The following is a 21,021-nucleotide window of genomic DNA, read 5'->3' on the forward strand; positions in this document are numbered from 1 at the left end:
TTAACAGGTACTCCAAAGCAGTGCCCTGTAATACAAAAAACTTCATTTACAACAATGAACTTATGTCAAACGAAATGCAATTTGCAGCCTGGGTTATACTGTACTCCTACCTAACCTACTGTTTTTGCTGTATAGTTACCATGGCAAGTCAAGATTAAAAACTTTCGCAAAATCTTGGAATAATATTGCATATGATAACTTATGGTTAGTGGCACAATTCCAACCACATGCAAGCTTAGTCTGTATCAATATCAATGTATGTAATATCATTGTAACCTTACTTGATAATTCTCTAATTCTAAATAACCACAAACAAACAAGGTCAAGTGTTATTAAGACATGTGAATTAAAACTACGAGAAGTGCTTGCCTTTTACAAGGGTGAAAATAACGTTTCACACAATAATAAGGGGAGCAACATCTTTTCCCCTCTCTACTCATCTTTGTCATCTCAGAACTCACCACACACAACTACTCCGTTGTTTACTTTCTTGCACTGACGCACGAACACTTTGTTACGCTTCGTTCAGTTAAATGAAGGATTTCTCTTATTATATCGTCACTGAGTAAAAGCACCAAACACCATAGGCCTACCCCTGCGTACGTTGTTTCTTTTCGTAAACGTGTGGCAAGATAAGTTATTACACATGTTTTGAATATAATAATAGTACTGCTGATTTATAAGTAGCTTATTTTACCTCATCAGTACCAATTCTGGCCTGAATCATATTTTAGGATGTTTGCCCATTGCACCAGCCCTTTGCTAATTAATCATTTGAATTATCAATTTTCAGTATGTCAGAATAGGTAGGATTACTTTGAAGGCCCTATCTGTTCCCCTGGAGATGCAACATTTCTCTTTGTATTTTGTAAAAAAAAAACCTGCCTCCAACTAACTACTTATAACAATATAATGTTTTGCACGTAAGTCTCGATTTCGCACTTCAACACACCAAGACTTACCTGTCGGGAGATAACTCAGCTAACGACCTTTGACCCAGAGTTTAAACCCATCTATTCACGAGCTGCCACCCTGACCTGACGGACAACCTGCATTACTCTGGCTCACCCTAAGTCTCATAAGAAACAAAGGAGATAGAAGGATTTCTGGTGTCCTGTCGGCGGGAGAGAGGGAAGATCCAAAACTGAGAACTCTGGCAGCTATACCCGATCTGCCAGGAAGCGAGGAAGACCAAGGGGTTGGCCAGGCAAGCAAACAATTCATCCAATGTCCAAGTACCTCTTTTCAAGTACTGCGAGGAGTGCTTGTAAAACACCCGACCACTCAAAGTTTCTCCCATTTTTATATTAGGTTAGATTTTGAATATTTGGTATGCTGTCCCAAGATCAAATATTCATATTGGATATATTCAATATATAAAGGGAGTAGAAATATGAAAAGGGTTCATTAACATAATCCAATTACTTTACTACACAAAGATTACTGTGATCAATGGACATCTTACCATCAGGAAAAGAGGTTAAAACAAACACAAAACAAAACTAACTAACTATAGAGCACAAATTTATAAACAGATTTCATACACAATCCCACGAACTCAGCCCGAAATTAGGGTAGGCTCCCCTTTCAAGGGGTGCCAATCGTAAAAAATATTTCCTAAAAATACACTAATCAAGACACGCTAATGAAATTTTCAGACATTATTAGCACTATAATAAGGCATTAAAAAAGTCAGTCACCTAAATCTAGTAAAAATGAAAATCTTTCCTAATCTAAAAATTGGGGGAAACTTTAAGTGGTCGCATGTTTTACGTGATAGAGAGGCTATGGCTCCACCTAAGACTGCAGGACAATGGTTTGATATGCAAATTCCCCGTGCCTACAGTTAAATGTGGCATCGGAACATACCAGTTTACACTTTATAATACTAAATGACTTTCAACACTTGCACAGCATTGATATATATATATATATATATATATATATATATATATATATATATATATATATATATATATATATATATATATATATATATATATATATATATATGAAAAGCAATACTTGGACATTGGATAAATTGTTTGCTTGCCTGGCCAACCCCTTGATCTTCCTCGGTTCTTGGCGGATCGCGTATCGCTGCCACAGTTCTCAACTTTGGATCTTCACTCTCTCCAGCCGACAGGACACCAGAAATCCTTTGATCTCCTCTGTTTCTTGCGGAACTTGGGGTGAGCCTGAGTAGTGCAGGTTGCCCGTCAGGTCAGGGCGGCAGCTCGTGAATGAATGGGTCAAACTCTCGGTCAAAGGCCGTCACCAGGGTTATCTCCCGACAGGTGAGTCATGGTGTGTTGAGGTGCTAAATCGTGACTTACGGGCAAGACATTATATTGTTGTAAGGATATAGTTGGGGACAGAATTTTTTACAAAATACAAAGAGAAATCTTGCACCTCTAGGGGAACACATACGTAGTAGTCCTACATATTCTGGCATACGAAGAATTGATAATTTTGGTGAGTAATTAGCAAAGGGCTTGTGCAATGGGCAAACTTCTTAAAATTAATTAAGAAATAAATTAGTACTGAAGAGGTAAATTAAGCTGCTCAAATGTAAGCAGTACTAGAATTATATTCAAGACCTGTGTGATAATTTATCTTGAAACACATTGTTTGAGAAAAGAACCAATGTAAGCAGGCATAGGCCTATGGACTTTGTCTGACTGTTCTACGCAGTGACAATGTAATGAAAAAAAAATCCCTTTTATAACTGAAGGGTAATTTCATTGATGATAAATGGACAGAGTAAACAAATTGGTTTTCATTTTGTCCAGATGGTAAGTTAGACATAGTTTAAAATTGTGTAAGAACAAGTGTGCATACGCATGCGTAAGGTAGGCAAAAAGGAGTAGTTGTGTCTACGATCGAGTGTTGTGCCCGAGTGCAAAAAGGTAAACAAAGGCGTAGCTGTGTGAGGTGAGCTCAGAGAAAACAAAGATGAGTATAGAGGGGAAAAGATGTTGCTCTCATTATTATTATTATTATTATTATTATTATTATTATTATTATTATTATTATTATTTTATTATTATTCTGTGAAACACAAATTTCTCCCTCGTAAAAGGTGTGCACTTCTTGTAGTTTTAATTTACATGTTTTACTGACACTTGATATTGTCTGTTTATGGTTATCTTTTAAAATTAGAGAATTATAAAGTTAAATTACGATAATGTTACATACATTGAAATTGCATCAAGCTGATCTTGAATGTGGTTGGAACTGTGCCACCAAAAGTCAAGTAAGATATGCAATATTATTCCAAGATTTTCTTAAAGTGTTCATTCTTGCCTTTCCCGGGTAACTATACAGAATGAACAGTAGGTTAGGTAGGTGTACAGTTTAGCCTAGGCTACGAATTGCATGTTGTTTTGGCATAGGATCGTTGTCCTAATTGAAGATTTTGTATTACAGGGTACCAGTTTTGGAGTACCTGTTAATGTACTATCACTTGTAAGAAGTAAAGAAATAGAAAGACTGTGGGAATCAGCCTTTCCCTCAACTGCCCCTACAAATGAAGATTCGTCAGTCTCTGACGTCAAGCGCCAATTTGTATTCAAGATTACGCCCAGAGTATTAGTCTCTGCCAGTTCAGCAGTGCCACAGTACCATTGAGAGAGAAGTACTCACTATTGTCTTAGCATGTCGTAGGATCCATCATTTTTTTGTGGTGTTCCACTTGCCATTCACACAGATCATCTACCTCTATTATCTGTGTTTAAGAGGAAGTCCAATTCCTCTAGAATGAGCAGATGGATAATTCAGATGCAGGATTACTGGTTCAAGGTAGAAATATTCAGGTGGTAGATCAACTAATAAGAGCAGTTTTTCATCAGAGTAGGGATGATTATCTCGGCCTGAGAAAGGATTAGTTTATAGAAATGTAGTTAGAGGAAACAAGGTCGGGTGAACTAATAACCTTTCTAGAGGTGGCAAATAACAGGGTAAGAGGTTTCCTAGAGCTTTGATTACTCAGTTCCTGTTGTATGAAGGCTTGTTATATCTCAGTGCAGATAAAGCTGACAACTCCATCCACTTAAGATCAATAGATCCTAAGGATTTAACAAAGGTAGCTCTAAAGTTCGGTCATGAATCATTGTCAGGTCACCCAGGGATTCCCACAGCAATTGACCCTATTGAAAACTTATTCTATTAGCCTTCATTACAAATTTATGTTACCAAATATGTAAGTGAATGTGTCATGTGTTGAAAACATGAAGCCAGTAGTTCCTTACAACTACAGTTTCAGGAATAGCCTCCAGTAACTAAACCTTTAGAACAAATCTGTCCAGATTTAATGGATTTGTTATATGGTGTAAGTGGTTACACATATGTATTGACTGTTTTTTATCATTATAGTCGGTATGTTAAGTTCTATCCATTGCAAAGTAAATCTACAGAGGTGGTAAACAAAAACTTCGTTTTGTATCAGAATGGATGGTGTACCTACGACAGTCATTCTTAATGGTATTCATGAAACTTTCCATACACATAACCTTTTTCAAACAGGCTTACTAAGGATTTTCAGTTTTTGTGGAATACTGCGTTGTTTTAGTATCTGTTTTCACATCAATATGCATTCAGACCTAACTCTTAGCAAGGGCTAGGTAACAGAACAGTACAATTTTACGAATATTTTCTGCCTTATGGTTGGATAACTCCTAACCCAACAACGAACTGCCCATTGCCTACGCTCAGATAGTTAACCCACTATGTACTGCCTAATATTGTTTTTACTTGGTATCTATCACAGTATAAAAGGTTTATAATTATACTAAAACATATCAATAAGTGTACAGTACATGTGCCCATGTTTAAACTATGCACTGAACATAGTAGGCTTCAATACAGTACGTAACACTACAGTATCGTTGCCATGAATGTAACTATAAATTTACCCAGTAGTCATCATACACTTGCAAAATAAGCACAAAACTTTATTAGTCCTCTCGAGTAATATTGAATCACACTTTCAGATACTGTAGTGTATGCTACTGTAATATACAGTATGTACAGTTGTATCACTACAATAGGTTGAAGTTTAATTGTACTGTAAGTGTTCACTCTTTTCATCCGGACGACTTGACTATTTGACAACTGGCCACATACATAGTGTAGGCTACATATACAATAAACAATTGTATGCAATACTGTATTGTGCAATATGTATAGAATTTAAGATTAAATAAGTGTATATATTATATACATCTACCAATAACCAATATTGTACGCAGTTCTACATAGTCTTGAAGCACGACCAAGTCTTTAATTAAGAGTTAATCAAAATGTCCCGAAATTAAAAAAAAGAAAATGTCCCTATGGTCTCCCTTATGTAATTAAATGAGTAATCGATATGATAAGGTTGGTCAAACTTATTAAAACAGAGCTTCTATTTAAATATTATTCACTGACAACCTAAATAGGATTACACAAAACAAAACTCAAGAAAATTCTGCTGTTGGATTAGTGAAATTTAGGTAGGATTGACAAACAAAATTAAGTCTGACCCCATTTTGTTACATTTCTTGGTCCTGGAATCTACCATAATTGAAAAAAATCCTTTCAGTCTCTGCCTTCGAATGCAGTGATGTTATAATTAATTTCGCAAGAGAGGCATTATTGCTAAATACACATTGATCAGAGATAATCTTTAAATGAGACCAAAACTCTTCTTATACAACATTTCAGTCTCATCTACACTAAAATAAGCAGGTAGGACATCTCACCACTCATTATCTTCATTATGTCCTGACTCTTAACAAATGGTTATAGAGTCCTTTCAATACACGTCATCAAACTTCCGGTCCGCCATCTTGGAGGGCATACAAAGACGCGTTCAGTGAATAGCTATGGTTGAGCTGTTGAATATTTAGCCATTTCATCACATTCACATTCACACAATGCCCAGTTTTTGCGCTATTGTTGGCTGTGGGAATCGAGGACGAAGAGATGACAAGAGTTTCTACCGCATACCGGCAGTTATTCAGAATCAGGACAAAGATACAGAAGAATTATCCAAATGCAGACGTGACTTGTGGTTGACCAGAATATCACGGGCTGATCTACGTGAATCCTCACTACCCTAAGCACGTATCTGTTCTGATTATTTCATATCAGGTCAGTCTCGGCTAGGCCCTAAAAGTATCATTATTCCTGTGTAAACATGCTATATCCGATCGCATGGGTGACTTCAAAAGTATCATCGTCAGTTCAGTGTGTAGTGTGTGTGGGGGAGGGGGCATCTCAATTTTTAAACATCAAAAGGGGCATCTCAGATTTACAAAACAAAAATTAAAAGCGCCCATATTGGCTATATTAACAAAGGCTACTTACCTAGGTCTTTCTTTCGCCAAGGTGCTCATGCCTATATATAATTAAGTGTATATTTATATTTATTTAAATTTGTGTATTAAATTGTGCAGACATACAGGCCTATGTGATGAATAAACATTGATTATAAATAATAATAATAATATATGAAAGCTGGTTTAATCCGAAGGGGTCTTCAGCTTATATATGAAACATCGAAAAAATAATTAAACTTGCGCATTTAATTGCAAGGAGGCAAAACGATCATCCAAGAGCATTACAATAGATTTTGTCCATCATATGTTTATATGTATATAAGAAATTATAGCATTTGTAACCAAACACAAACACAATGGTTAGGCATGAACCGATAAAGATTTGACATAATAATGCAAAACTTTTACATACATTTTGACAATAAAAAATTATAATACACAAGGTTAGGCTAAAGGATCAATATTAACATTATAATTATAAACACTCTCTTCATCGGCCCAGTGTTTATCTAATTTTGGACTTAAAAGCATTAAAGGGAAAAACAACAAATTCTGGAAGCAGATTATTCAATGGAAATGTATGCCCACTCATGTTCTGGGTTGGCCGACAGTACCAAGTAGTTCACCATATCAATGTATGAAATTCTGGGAAAATCCTCAGTATTTTGACTGAATGAATTCTGCATCTGGTATGGATCTAGGCCATCAATTAGATCGAGTTTCTGCTTGTAAAAACGCTTATCATCACCCGACAATTGTTTGACAAAGTCGCTCTCATTGTCCATATTCGCTGTAGCAGCCGCCATGTTTTCGCTTTGTATGCCCTCCAGCATGGCCGCCGGCGATTCCCAGTGACGTCATTGAAAGCACTCTATACTTTGCTATCAAAGTATCCGCTTGTCCCCAGTATATGGATATAGTGCTACTTCTGGATTTGCCAATTTTATTTCAATAATGGTAACTTTTTTTTTTAATTCCACCAAATAATGTCTGAATTTATGTATAACTGCAAATGCCAGTTCTTTTGACTCTGTAGAATGAATATTCTCACCTTCAGATTCTAAACATATCTTATTTATAGGAAGCAGATAAGTTGATCTAAAAGGCTCAATTTTGGGCTCCATGAAGTCTTTCCATAAGAGTCTAATTATTCTCAAGTTCTCTCCTCAGAGAATGTTAATGAGACTAAGCTTACTTTAAAACAAAGCTGATTGAAATAGGTCAAAGGATAATTCATGAATGTGAGATATGCTTTAGTAAATTGGCTGTAGAGGTCTTTCCTTCTAAGATCTGCTTAGACTAGTTTATCCTCCACTACAGCTTGGAAATAAAAAGGTAATTGCAACACTTATCATTGATTAAAAATACATTCCACACACTTTTGTGAAGCTAGCCAGCGTGTGTCAGTGGGCCTAAGAATTTCTGCTTTCTCTACTGATAGGTCGTGTTGCAATTCGAATAATTCAGCTTGTTTTTTAAACTATGGCTAAAAAAGGTGAAATGTTACTACAAATCAGATCCTCTCTATCTATAGGCAAATTAGCTGCCCTTTGCTTGCAGCAATATGCAAGGAATGACATGCATCTTATTGTAAACAAAATTTTCATCAGCATCTTGTTTGAGTCTTGTCTTGAGTGAATCATTCTCATCAATTAATACGCTGGCATTATTAATAAATCAATGAATTAGAAAAAAGAAATATTTTCTTATATAGCTGAAAAGTCCCTAAACTTCCAGTTATATTACCTGAACGTAAATTTCCCTATATTTAGGGACATGTCCCTATGGTTGGTAACTGGACTGAGGTCGAGTGGTGAGCAGGATTGCCATTTTAGATGTCAAAATGCCAAAATGTGCCAGAAAAGTGCTAAATGTGAACTGGGTTTTCTTGGTCCTCAAGCAGTTATGCTGTTGGTGCTGAGCGGCCGCACTTGCAACCATGCTCAAGGAGCTGAACGGTTGCAAGGCCAGGTGGATGAGAATTTCAGGCGGCTATGCTCTCCTGGGGCTGAGTGGTCGCACCTGCAGCTATGTTCAAGAAGCGGAGCGGCTGCAGGACCAGTCATGTAAAATCATTGTGGCACCACTGTAATCAGAACTTTTGCCTGCATAGTTTGAACTGCTCTGAAAAGAGCTACTGTTAAAAAGAGCAAGTTTCGCGTGAGCTGGGACCTTGCCCGACGGGCTGCTAGTGAAAGAGCCCGTGTTCAGCAAAAGGCTGGACAATCTATAAGCAAGGAAGCAAGCAAATACTTTAAATGGACTAAAATAATGCCAAACACTAATTTGTTATATATACAACCAAAGGTTAGGTTAGCCAACATCTGGTTAAGATGTTCTGGTAGATAAAGCCAGTGTCAAACAAACCACCTGAACTAACCCTTCATTTCCGTGCGCTTGTAGGCTTACCTTTGTTAACCGCGTGATTTTGTAATTTTAAATCCCCCTCTCGACCCAAGATTGACCTGTACGAGGTCGACCCTTTCCATCGCTAAACGGCGTAATGGACAGAAATGTTCCGTATAGTTTGAGCAATGGTTTTGAGTTTATTACTCGTATAGATCAGCTTGATGCTTTGAAGACAGTAAAGTTTTTAGACTGACGGGACTTCACTTGAGTTACCCCGTAATTTTTCCATTTTTTTTATTTTGAGAAGGGCTCTTAGGTGACTTTAGGGGTCCCTGTGAAGGCGCAAGAACCCGAGGATTTAGACTTTATTGATTATAAATATTAAGGTAATCCTGAGTAAATTTTTCTATTAGTACAATTTGGTTAAGATATAATTTAGAGTGCTGCACATAGCTTTTTTTGTGTAGAAGAGAGACTTATGAAAGGGGTCCGGGGCTTGCCCCTGGCTAGGGGTTGGGACCTGGGAACTACTAGGTTCGGTTAGGTCATTAGGAAGGTAAGGACACAGCTTGTAGGAGGGGTTAGTAAGGGAAGTTTGGGTTAGTAGCTGTCCTTTTTTTCTTGCATGTTACTGACATTCATGCAACGAGTGGTCCTTGTATGTAGATTGTTGGGACAAGCATTTACAAATTTAGTTAATTCCTTAATTCATTCTGTTAAACTCCCCAGGAAAAACTCAATAGGTGATGATCTTGACTCTATTTTCTGGCGATCGTGACCCTTTCCTGGTATGTAGTTTGTTGGGACAAGCAATTACTAAACTGGTGAATTTAATATTATTTCATTTTGCGATCATTTCCTTGAAAAAGAGCCGATTTCGGAAATTTTGGACTCGATTGTCTGGCGGCCCAGGGCCTGTCCCGAAAAACTACGTATTGTCCCAAAACAGTTTTGTGTCTATGTTTAAGAAGTGTTTATATCCTGGTCTCCTTGATTCGAGGTTCCTTATTGCTCTCTCCACAACTGCAATTATGGGATTCCCACTTCTAGAGGAAGGGTAGTAGGTGCAGCAAAGCGCTACAATCTGCATATAATTCATTATCATTAGTTACCTCCTACACAGACAGCTCCACAGCTTGCATAATTTTACTTCTAACTTCAAGGTCATCTCAAATATACCGGGCAGCCTATCTAGTTGGGGTTTCTAAATTCCTTATTTCTATTTTATTATTTAACCCTGGATAGGTACGCTCCTCGGACACCCCTTTAAGGGTTTACTCGGACGCGAACGACCCCGACGCCAAAAAAAATTCTTGAAAAATCAGTTTTTGCAGTAACCTCTTTTTTTCTTTTGCCAAAAAAAACTTTATTGAATGCTTAAAACAACTGTAAAGATAAATACTACTCATCTGCAGAAAAACTATTTATTATAAATATTTTAAAAAATTAAGTAGGAAAAAAAAGACCTGACATAAAAATTCATAAAAAAAAAGTTTATACATATATACACAAATCCTTTTAGGAATTGATTCTTGAATGTTTAGGACACATCTTGATGTATTTTGGATGAAGTCAGACCCATGGAGGTGAAGATCTGAAATGAGAAAAAAAGGGTAACTTTTTTTGGCCAAAAAAATTTGTCCAAATTTCATGAATTTTTTGGGGTACCCAAATGAAATAGGAAGTGGCTAATTTTCTTAGGGAATAAACAAATGTTATCCTAAAATAGAAATATGTAAAAAAATCTTCATTATTTTGTAAATTACATTTATATCAGGGGCCATATCTAAAGGTAATTTTTTGAGTACTTAGAAATTTTGTAAAAAAATACATATATTTAATATATAATATGATATTTATGCAGGTAAAAATATACCAAAATATCACAAATTCTATAGGGAACAAGAATATATATAGATAGGGCAACTTATGCTTCGGATATGTCCACAAAATGGCCGCCAACCACACTGACTCAGACTCCCTAATCTGCCACTTGAAATGTAGGAAGGGTATGTCAATTTCAAGGTGTTATTTACTAATCTAATTATTATTGGATATGAATAAAAATTGTATGGTGGGTTGCTGGATAATTGTCGATTATTTTACGAATATAAAATTAAAATTCTGACCCAAAAAAATTTTTTTGAAGGAAAATAAAATCGAAAAAAAAACAAAAATGTGAAACAATATAATATTTTAGCTAAAAAAATTTGATGATATTCAATAAAAAAAGAAGTAAACAAAATTTTCCGACAAATAAACATCTAGAGGAATCATTACTCTGTGATAGTTCCTTAGTACGTAGTAATTTTGAAAGAAATGGGAAAAAACGAAAAAATGGCAATCACCGGAAAATCGAACACATACCTATATATACGCCATATCTGGCTAAAAAAAAGATAGGCATGGGTAGCCAGATCATCTAGAAACACTTTCCAACACTATAAAAATATAAGTTTTGCGACACTACTTGCCAATTCCTTACGGTAACATGACTAAGCAAAAAAATGCAAAACAAATAAAAAGGGGCACTCGCGGAAAAATGGCTAACATTCTAATATACGGCATTTCAGAAAAAAAAAATTCAGCCACGTGCTAGGCAAACCATCAAGGCACATTTTCCGACAAATAAACATCTAAATGAATCCTTACTCTGTGATAGTTCCGTAGTACGTAGTAATTTTGAAAGAAATGGGAAAAAATGAAAAAATGGCAATCACAGGAAAATTGAACACATATCTATATATACGCCATATCTGGCTAAAAAAAAAGATAGGCTTGGGTAGCCAGATCATCTAGAAACACTTTCCAACACTATAAAATTATAAGTTTTGCGACACTACTTGCCAATTCCTTACTGTAACATGACTAAGCAAAAAAATGCAAAACAAATAAAAAGGGGCACTCGCGGAAAAATGGCCATTCTAATATACGGCATTTCAGAAAGAAAAAATTTCAGCCAAGTGCTAGGCAAACCATCAAGGCACATTTTCCGACAAATAAACATATAAATGAATCATTACTCTGTGATAGTTCCTTAGTACGTAGTAATTTTGAAAGAAATGGGAAAAAACGAAAAAATGGCAATCACAGGAAAATCGAACACATACTTATATATACGCCATATCTGGCTAAAGAAAAAATAGGCATGGGTAGCCAGATCATCTAGAAACACTTTCCAACACTATAAAAATATAAGTTTTGTGACACTACTTGCCAATTCCTTACGGTAACATGACTAAGCAAAAAAATGCAAAACAAATAAAAAGGGGCACTCGCGGAAAAATGCCCAACATTCTAATATACGGCATCTCAGATAAAACAAAAGACATGCACGTGTTAGCCCAACCATCAAGGCACACTTTCTAACACATAAACATAAAAAAAAAAATCATTAATATACGGTAATTCCTTACTACGTAGTAAATTTTTACAAATATTGAAAAAAAACAGAAATTGGCAACCGCAGTTAAATACCCAATATACCTATAACTACGTCGTATCTGACAAAAACAAAGTCACGCATGGGTAGCCAGATCATCTAGACACACTTTCCAACACTAAAAAAGCAAAAGTTTTACGACACTATTTGGCAATATCTTACGGAAAAATGACTTGGCAAAAAAATGAAAAAAAATGAAAAAGGGGCACTCGCGGTAAAATGCCCAACATTCTAATATACGGCATCTCAGATAAAAAAAAAGACATGCACGTGTTAGCCCAACCATCAAGGCACACTTTCTAACACATAAACATGAAAAAAAAATGAATAATATACGGCAATTCCTTACTACGTAAATTTTTTTACAAATATTGAAAAAAACAGAAATTGGCAACTGCAGTTAAATACCCAATATACCAATAACTACGTCGTATCTGACAAAAACAAAGTCACGCATGGGTAGCCAGATCATCTAGGCACACTTTCCAACACTAAACAAGCAAAAGTTTTACGACACTATTTGGCAATATCTTACGGAAAAATGACTTGGCAAAAAAATGAAAAAAAATGAAAAAGGGGCACTCGCGGTAAAATGGTCCTCGTGGTGATGAACGACATTTTAACTAAAAAAAAAATCATGCACATGGTAGCCAAACAATCCACCAAGACTTTCCACAACTGATAACCTATACAAGTTGCACCATTCTACGACAATTTCATAATACGTAATAACTTTGATAATTATGCAAATTACCTTAGAAGGGTAAACTCGGTCGCGCTCGACCCCGACGCGTCTCAGAAATCGGGGAAGGAGTACAGCTACAGCAATGCACATCTGGACACTACTAGAGCGTGTAGGGGAGACACCTCCTGCAGGTCGATCACCCACAAATTCAGTCACGGGGATGAGTCACGTGAGAAAAACCTCTTTTTTTTTTACGCTTGGGGTCGCGTACGACCCACCGTACCTATCCAGGGTTAAAATCTTAACTCATTACAGTTAAGAATATGCTCAGTAGTATCCTCTGCCTCCCTACACAATACACAAAGCCTATCCTTATCATTCCTGTTTCTATAGTTTTATTTTAATTCTAGCATATTTAACCTTGTTTTCATAACTATTATGGCCTCATTAGTGTCAAGTTCTCCTATGTAATCTCTTCTACCATTACTATTCACAAACCTCAGGTTGGTCATCTCTGCTTTCTTTTCTTCTTTTTTTATTCTTTTAATATCTGTTGACCCTTTCCTTTTTTTTTTCATTTCTTGTTTAAGTTCTTGTTTTTATACTTTCTTACTTCTTCCATTTCAATATCATAGTTATTGCAAATTTCTATGATACTTTTTCCCCAACATTCCCCATATGGTTCTCTTATATGATCTTCCACAACCTCCTTAACTAGCCCTTTGTCATCTGATGTTATGATGTTACGAAATAGCATCACATTTTTATACTCTACTCTATTTTCAACTGGCCATGTTCCTGTTCCTGCCATTAGCCCCAGTGTTATGAACCGTCTTAATGGTTCTTCAGGTTCTTTAAGTTTTAAGACATTCGGGACTGGAAAAACTGTCAGAGATAGAGCCCAGCAATGGAGGGAGGAACTAACCAAGCAAAAGAAAGTAACCTTAAACTAATTTATTACAATAAATATTTACACTTTTATACAAATGAGTCAAAGTTAGTCCAAAAAAATAACATTAATTAACAGGCCATTTGTATCGTTATATGCAACATTATTAAAAAAAATAATCAAGCCCAAAATTGAAGACATTCAAAATGAACATCAGCATTACTCCAAATAATTAATATGCTCAAAATTAATTCGCATCAAAATTAAAAATAGACAGTTAAATAATTCAAAATAGGAAAATAGTAAACATCGTAAGAGAGCAGTAAAATATTACATTACTTAAATGTGTGTCTTCTAAACAATTCCGAGAATTAGGTAAAACATGGCATCATTAGGTCAACCTTCAAAGGTCACACTCCACCTAAGGAGATTACAGCTTACGACACAGCAACAACAGACGAACCTATACACCAGGTCATCAATACAGCTCCATGCTGCCAGTGAGGTTAACCCTCCACACAGTGTTGCTCCCCAGCTGACAAAAATACACCAATAATGCCCAGTGGAGCCACACTCCACATGACATCCTTCTCCATAGGACGAAAACACACTAATTTTGGCCGAGGCTGCTGCCCAATGAGGTCACACTCGACACCTCTCGATGACGAAAACACGCCATTGCTGCTGCCTAGTAAGGTCGTCATCGACACGTCGTCCTTTCAACGACGAAAACACACTAATGCTGCTGCCCAATGAGGTCGCACCCGACTCGTCGTCCTCTCGACGACGAAAACACGCTAATGCTGCTGCCCAGTGATGTCACACTCGACATTTCGTCCTCTCGACGATGAAAACACGCCTATGCTGGCCAAAGGCTGCCGACCTCCAACTCTAAGATCATACTCCCTCCGACGACTTCAAACCAAATAACCAGGTATCCAGTACCTGACGCTGCCACGTACTGGTCCACAGGTAAGCATACCTGACTGCCTCTGACTGACTGACTTACTGACTGAAATCAGACATCTTCCAACTCAGTCTATCTTTCCTCGCTTCTATCTTTTGCATTTCATTGGTCAAAGATCTTTTTTCTTCAAACTGAACTTGAAATATAATCTCTAAAATATAAGGTGGTTTGATTCAACTTTTACTTTTTCACTTTAGAAATCATTTATGGAGTTTATTCATAAGTCTAAACATCATATATATTCATTAAGGTGTTGAACATTGAGAAACCTCCATAATACAAACTCTTTTGTTTCCTCCTTGAGAAATATTGATGAGTAAAAGATGAGATGATGATTCAAATCATCACATCAAAATATATTCTCGTCAGCAAACACAAACACAAATATTACTTCAAAACTATATTTTCCATATATAATTAGGAAAAGAATGATCTCCTATACTGAAATGGAGACATCACAGTAAAGGTTTTTAGAAAATAATATAATTCTCGAGACAGACAAACTACTTAGGAACAGAACTCCAACCTTTCCATGATTATAATATGAACTTTCAGAAGAGTCTATATCATCTTATCACACACTAAGAAATAATAAACCCAAACACACATAGAATATTACAGGATATGTCCTAGGAGAAGCAGATGGGTCTACCCCTACAAGAATAACCTTCATATAACCGTAAGAAAGAAATTTCCAAATGCACCACTCTTACAAAACACTGCAATTGGAAAGGGAAAATCTTCTTATGATTAAATTTGGTTAAATATATGTTTACAAACAGGTTTATCGATTATTTTATTTCATTCTAGATTGTAGAGACGAAGAACAAACAAACACTAAAATAAGGAAGATGGAAAAGGAAAAGTTTTATGAGTTGTAATATAAGTTTGAAAAACTCCTAGTAAACATCTTTGTCTCTGTTACTTTAACTCGAAGGAAAAACTGTGAATTTACCTAAATATAAAATTTTCATTATCTCTATCATAAAACAGCTGATTATGTCTCAGAATATTCTCCCCTTCCTTCCTCCATATCTTCCATCCTCCATTTCTTCCTTCCTCCATTTCTTCCTTACTTCCTTCATTTCTCCTTCGCTTAGTTGCTTTGCTCACTTCCTTCTCTCGATTATCAAACCACAATTAGTCAACAAGATTCAAAAGCAAAGATTTTCGAAGGCACCAATCTGATCCTTCCAACTTGCATCCTTCCATCCAAAGGGTTTCATAAACCATCACAACGTCCATCAAACAAGAAATAAAATCAAGTCACATAAATTAGACTACTTTTTCTAATGCTAAATTATAAAAAACTAAATTTCAACCCTAGTCCCTGATCTCTCTCTCTCTCTCTCTCTCTCTCTCTCTCTCTCTCTCTCTCTCTCTCTCTCTCTCTCTCTCTCTCTCTATCTCTCTCTCTCTCTCTCTCTCTCTCTCTCTGCTTGCGTATCTGTGTTACAGACATGACTAGTAACTACATCAAAACTACCTTGACAGTTGTTGCAGCCTGGTGGACATTTTGAGCATCTCTCTCTCTCTCTCTCTCTCTCTGTATATATATATATATATATATATATATATATATATATATATATATATATATATATATATATATATATATATATATATATATATATATATATATATATATATATATATATATATATATATACGATAAAACAATGATAAACCTGAAATTGTTTTAATAAGTCAACTTGCAAAGAAAGACTCTGGAGGGCAACTTATGCGATTCGCTAAGTCGTGTTCAAGACATGATACTAAATAGTTCTCTTACCATTCATATCAATAAGTAGATGCTACAAATATGGCAGAGAAATGTTGTTCCTCAATAATTTGAAGATTTATTATTTGAGGATTATTTACATAGAAGTTTTATTTCTATTAAAAACTCGCAAATCAATAAACTTCCAACAGTCTGGTCTTCACAGAAGCAGTGTAGGTGAACTTCAACTCATTTGAAGGAGATGCAGCTGCTGCGAAACCTTTTCGTTAATGCAGATAAATTACAGAAGAAGAAGAATAAGAAGAAAACTCCAGGTTCTGAGAAAGGATTTGGAGAATTCATCCTTCTTCCTTCGCTTGATGATCAGAAGAGCCAGGTAAAGTTTGCACTTCTGCAAGTCAGAGTGATTGGTTCTACACTAGAAGCGAGTTTATCTAGTGTTGAAGTAGAGGGCTGGGGTCTGGAGATGCCATGGACAACTTTCACCTTGTGTGACAAGCCCTTGAATCCTATCTCACTGGAACCTTCCCCTCTTCCTCCCCCCCCCCCCATCCTGTGGTGTTAACAATTCCTTGTCAGCAGGTTGTGTAGTGAGCCTAACTCCTGCACAGACAAGTGCCTTCGTCCTGCCCTCTGATACTGAAGTGTAGAATGAGTGGTAAGGTAAAACTTGAGAGATTTTTAAGAGTGAACAGCAGGTTATTGATAAAATCCTATAATTAAATGGATGAAAAAAATAACATAAAAGATAAGGTTATCCTAAATAATTATCAAAATGTATCATTTGTAAAGTACTCACATAGAAACATTAACTTTAATGAAAACCTACCAGTCAAAGGTGACAAGTTTTCCCAGGAAAGTAATTGAGAATATAATGTTTTTTTCCTTTATAAAAAGTTACAGTATCTTTGCTAGGATTTATCCTTAATAAATGTAAAACCTGAAACTTCTGACAAGTGATTGGTATGACATCTATATTCTACCAAATTGTGCTTAGAACTTTAGTTGTGGCCGGTTCAGTTAGCATACAGTGCCAATTATAAGTTGTGTTAATCTCTCTAGAGACAATGAGTCAATAAAAACATTCCTATCCATGATATCTATTGTTTCTTAGTCATCAGTTATAATGAATACAATTTATAACTTCTATTATTAGTTGAAACCCAACTTTCATCAGTAAAAATGTAGATGAGAAGTTATCTCTTTCCTCCTACGATGCCATATCAAATTTTAAGGCTCCTATGATATATGTCGGGCTGGAAAAGGTCGAGGTCAGTGTCATTAAAGGTCACTCAGTTTTGGTGACCTTCTGTAACAACAATGGACCTCACATTGATTCCCCAAACGTCTTCACCGACAACCTGAGGCACAGGCAATTCTCCATAATGTTCTGAAATATTTCATTTCGGGGAAAAAAAAAAATTAAGGGATTCCTGTTACTGGTGATTTATAACACATCCAAAGTAATGGCAAAGAAGCAAATCATTTGTCTAGTGTGTTGTTGTTAAACTGAACATTAGTAAACACCACATTGAATATTGCAGGTACTGAGATAGACAATAAGAGCTTTACCCTGAAGACTTATTTACTTCATGATTAATTAGACAATATTTTTGGGAATCACTCACTACCTTCGACCATTGATCATTCAATAATAATTATCTTTCTATGTAAATAATTCTTCAACTAAATGGATTATTGAAGTTGATTCCAATTATGTCAAATGAAGATACATTTCATAAATGCCTACAGTGCTCCTCATTTGGTAGATATGGAATATGACATTTGCTTGAATTGGGAGGCATTAACTGTAAGCAAGTTGACGTCGAGAATTGAATCTCGTTAAATGTAAAATTATCATTGGAATTTCTTTCTTGCAATTTGTTGGCAAAACCATATTAAATTTACTTAGAAAAATATGAAAGCCAAATTACTCATACCTTATACCCTGGCCGTCGATATACAAAGGCCCAATACTCATATTTGTTTATGTATTTATTTATATATGATAAAATAAACTTCATTATGAACATATTCACCAGGGAAATGGTGATTGATACAAAGGAATCTGACATTACACCATAACCCAACTTGGGATGCAGAAGAGGAAAGCACTTGTGGGTTTTTAAGAAGAAGGAACCATTGTTTGGAAGAGCCTTATTTTCAAGATACATGTGAATAAAAAATTGCACTTTAATCATTGTAGTTAGCCGTGTGGAGAAATGTATTTATTTATTTTGAGTGGGAAACTTAATATTATGGTAACTTAAGTTGCTTAGAACAGTTTGATGATCGTAAGGAGCCATGTAGAGAAATGCATTTATTTATTTTGAATGGAAAATTTGCTGTTCTAGGAACTTAAGAGGATTATAACAACAGAGAAAAGATTAGGCCTACCCCTGCAATGATTGAACCAGGCCTATGTTGGCTGATTATTGAAGCTAAAGATACATTATGTAAGTATGCTTGAAATTATATGATGTGTCCTAAGTGAGAGCGGGGGGGGGGGGGTCTCTGAAACTAAGGACAGTTGTAAGGACTTGTATATATTTAGATTATTAAAAATACTAATGAATGGTTATACATCTTCATTTCAAAAGGATTGGTATATTATTCTATAGGTACAGGTTTCACTACGTTAGGTTAGGTGGTATTAGGACTAATAATAAAACATGTCCAAGATTGTGTATTGAAATGATTAACATATACTCTGGTGAACCAAGTCGAATGAATATTATCAATAATATAATCACCGGAAAAAATATTCAAGCACATGTGCTACACCCGTGACCCACTTTTCCTAATTTTCTTCAAAATAAAATGGTACATATTTTATGTATGTTATTTTACATGTATTGATATATATCACTAAACTATAAAAATTTTGAATTTTTAGTAATTTTCAGCTTTGATCAAATAAAGTTCCCATACCCAAGGTCATATGGCATATTGTGGTCTAACGGTATTTTACGTTGGTATAATACTTCCTCCAATGTTAGCAAAGTCTTTGTATTATGAAATGATTTTACGTGGCTTAGCGCTGTGAATTTATCTACAATCTGTGATGAGTAGTTCTAGACATTCTTCTTTTGGACGTAGGCTATATTATGTGATGTGGCTTCTCCCCTGATACTTGAGGAAGTTTTTGATAATGATCGTGTAATGTCATGACCTTTGACCTACACTGGTTCTGTTCCTTCGTCTTTCAGTTTAGTTTTGTACTCTAATCTAAGAATGTAACTTCTCTCTCTCTCTCTCTCTCTCTCTCTCTCTCTCTCTCTCTCTGTATATATATATATATATATATATATATATATATATATATATATATATATATATATATATATATATATATATATATATATATATATATATATATATATATAGTAACCAGTTACGGGTAAAAATGAAAAAGTCTGTGCTCTATTGATCTATAGTAAGTTTGGTCTTGTTGGGTATGACAATGGGGACATTCTTGTCTAGTCCTATTTACCTTCATACTTAGAATCTTACCAACAGTTCATCATATACAGTACACTGTCTATGGATAACCTGGAAAGGATTTTGAAACAGATATTTTCCAATACCTTAATATTTTTATATCATGTTTTGTAGAGAAAGGTATTCCCTTGACCAACATAATCGACATGGCAGCAGACAATGCAAGTCTATTAGTAGGAAAAAACCACTCCCTTATGATCAAATTGCAAAGAGATGCAGATGAGAGCTTCTTTACTTTAAAATGTATATGTCATTCGCTCTATATAGTGGCTAGCAAAGCAACAAGTCATTTGCCAAGAAATATTGAAGATTTCGTTCGAAATATTGCTTCATATTTTAGTCACAGCTCAAAAAGGCAGGCAGAGCTAGCAGAATTGCAAGAATATCTTACTGCTGAAAGACTCAGAATGCTTAGACTTGCTGATACAAGATGGCTTGCAATGCGGCACTGCTTTGAACAAATACTGAATCAGTGGGAAGTTTTAAACCTCTTATTCTTTCAGGCCCAGATAGAAGATAAGGTTATTTCAGCAGGACTTATAATGAAAGAATTTAACATCCATATACAAAAGCTTACCTGACATTTTTGAAATATGTGCTTGGAAATTTTAATCAACTAAATGCTCTTTCTCAAAGTAAAAACAATTTGATTGGTATCCTACAAGATGAGAGCATAAGAATGACAAGACTTATTTGTAAGAACTTTATCAAACCCCAATATCTATCCGATTTGTCCAGAATTGATCCAAATAATGAAGCACAGCTTATTCCACTAGGTCAAATAGAGTTAGGATACGAATGTGAGGCACTGCTAGCTACTACTAAGAATTTGGAAGATAACAAGCATTTCAGACAAAGGTGCCTTTCCTTTTATCAAACAGCATTCACGGAACTTGTGAAGCGGTTACCTCTCTTTGATCCTCTGTACTCAGAAATTTAATTTGTAATCTCCAAGGTAGCATTAGATATCGAGGTCAGGAAAAAATTGCCAAATTTGGAGACTTTAGCCAAAAAGTATGAGCATCTTGTAGGCTCTGTTAATGAAATTAAAAAAGAGTGGAATGATTTGCCTATATATTTCAATTCAGATGAGTGTGAAATGCTAAAAGAGAAAAACAATGACGAAT

The sequence above is a fragment of the Palaemon carinicauda genome, unplaced genomic scaffold (genome assembly GCF_036898095.1).
Source record: "Palaemon carinicauda isolate YSFRI2023 unplaced genomic scaffold, ASM3689809v2 scaffold30, whole genome shotgun sequence".
NCBI classification, from domain to species: Eukaryota; Metazoa; Arthropoda; class Malacostraca; order Decapoda; family Palaemonidae; genus Palaemon; species Palaemon carinicauda.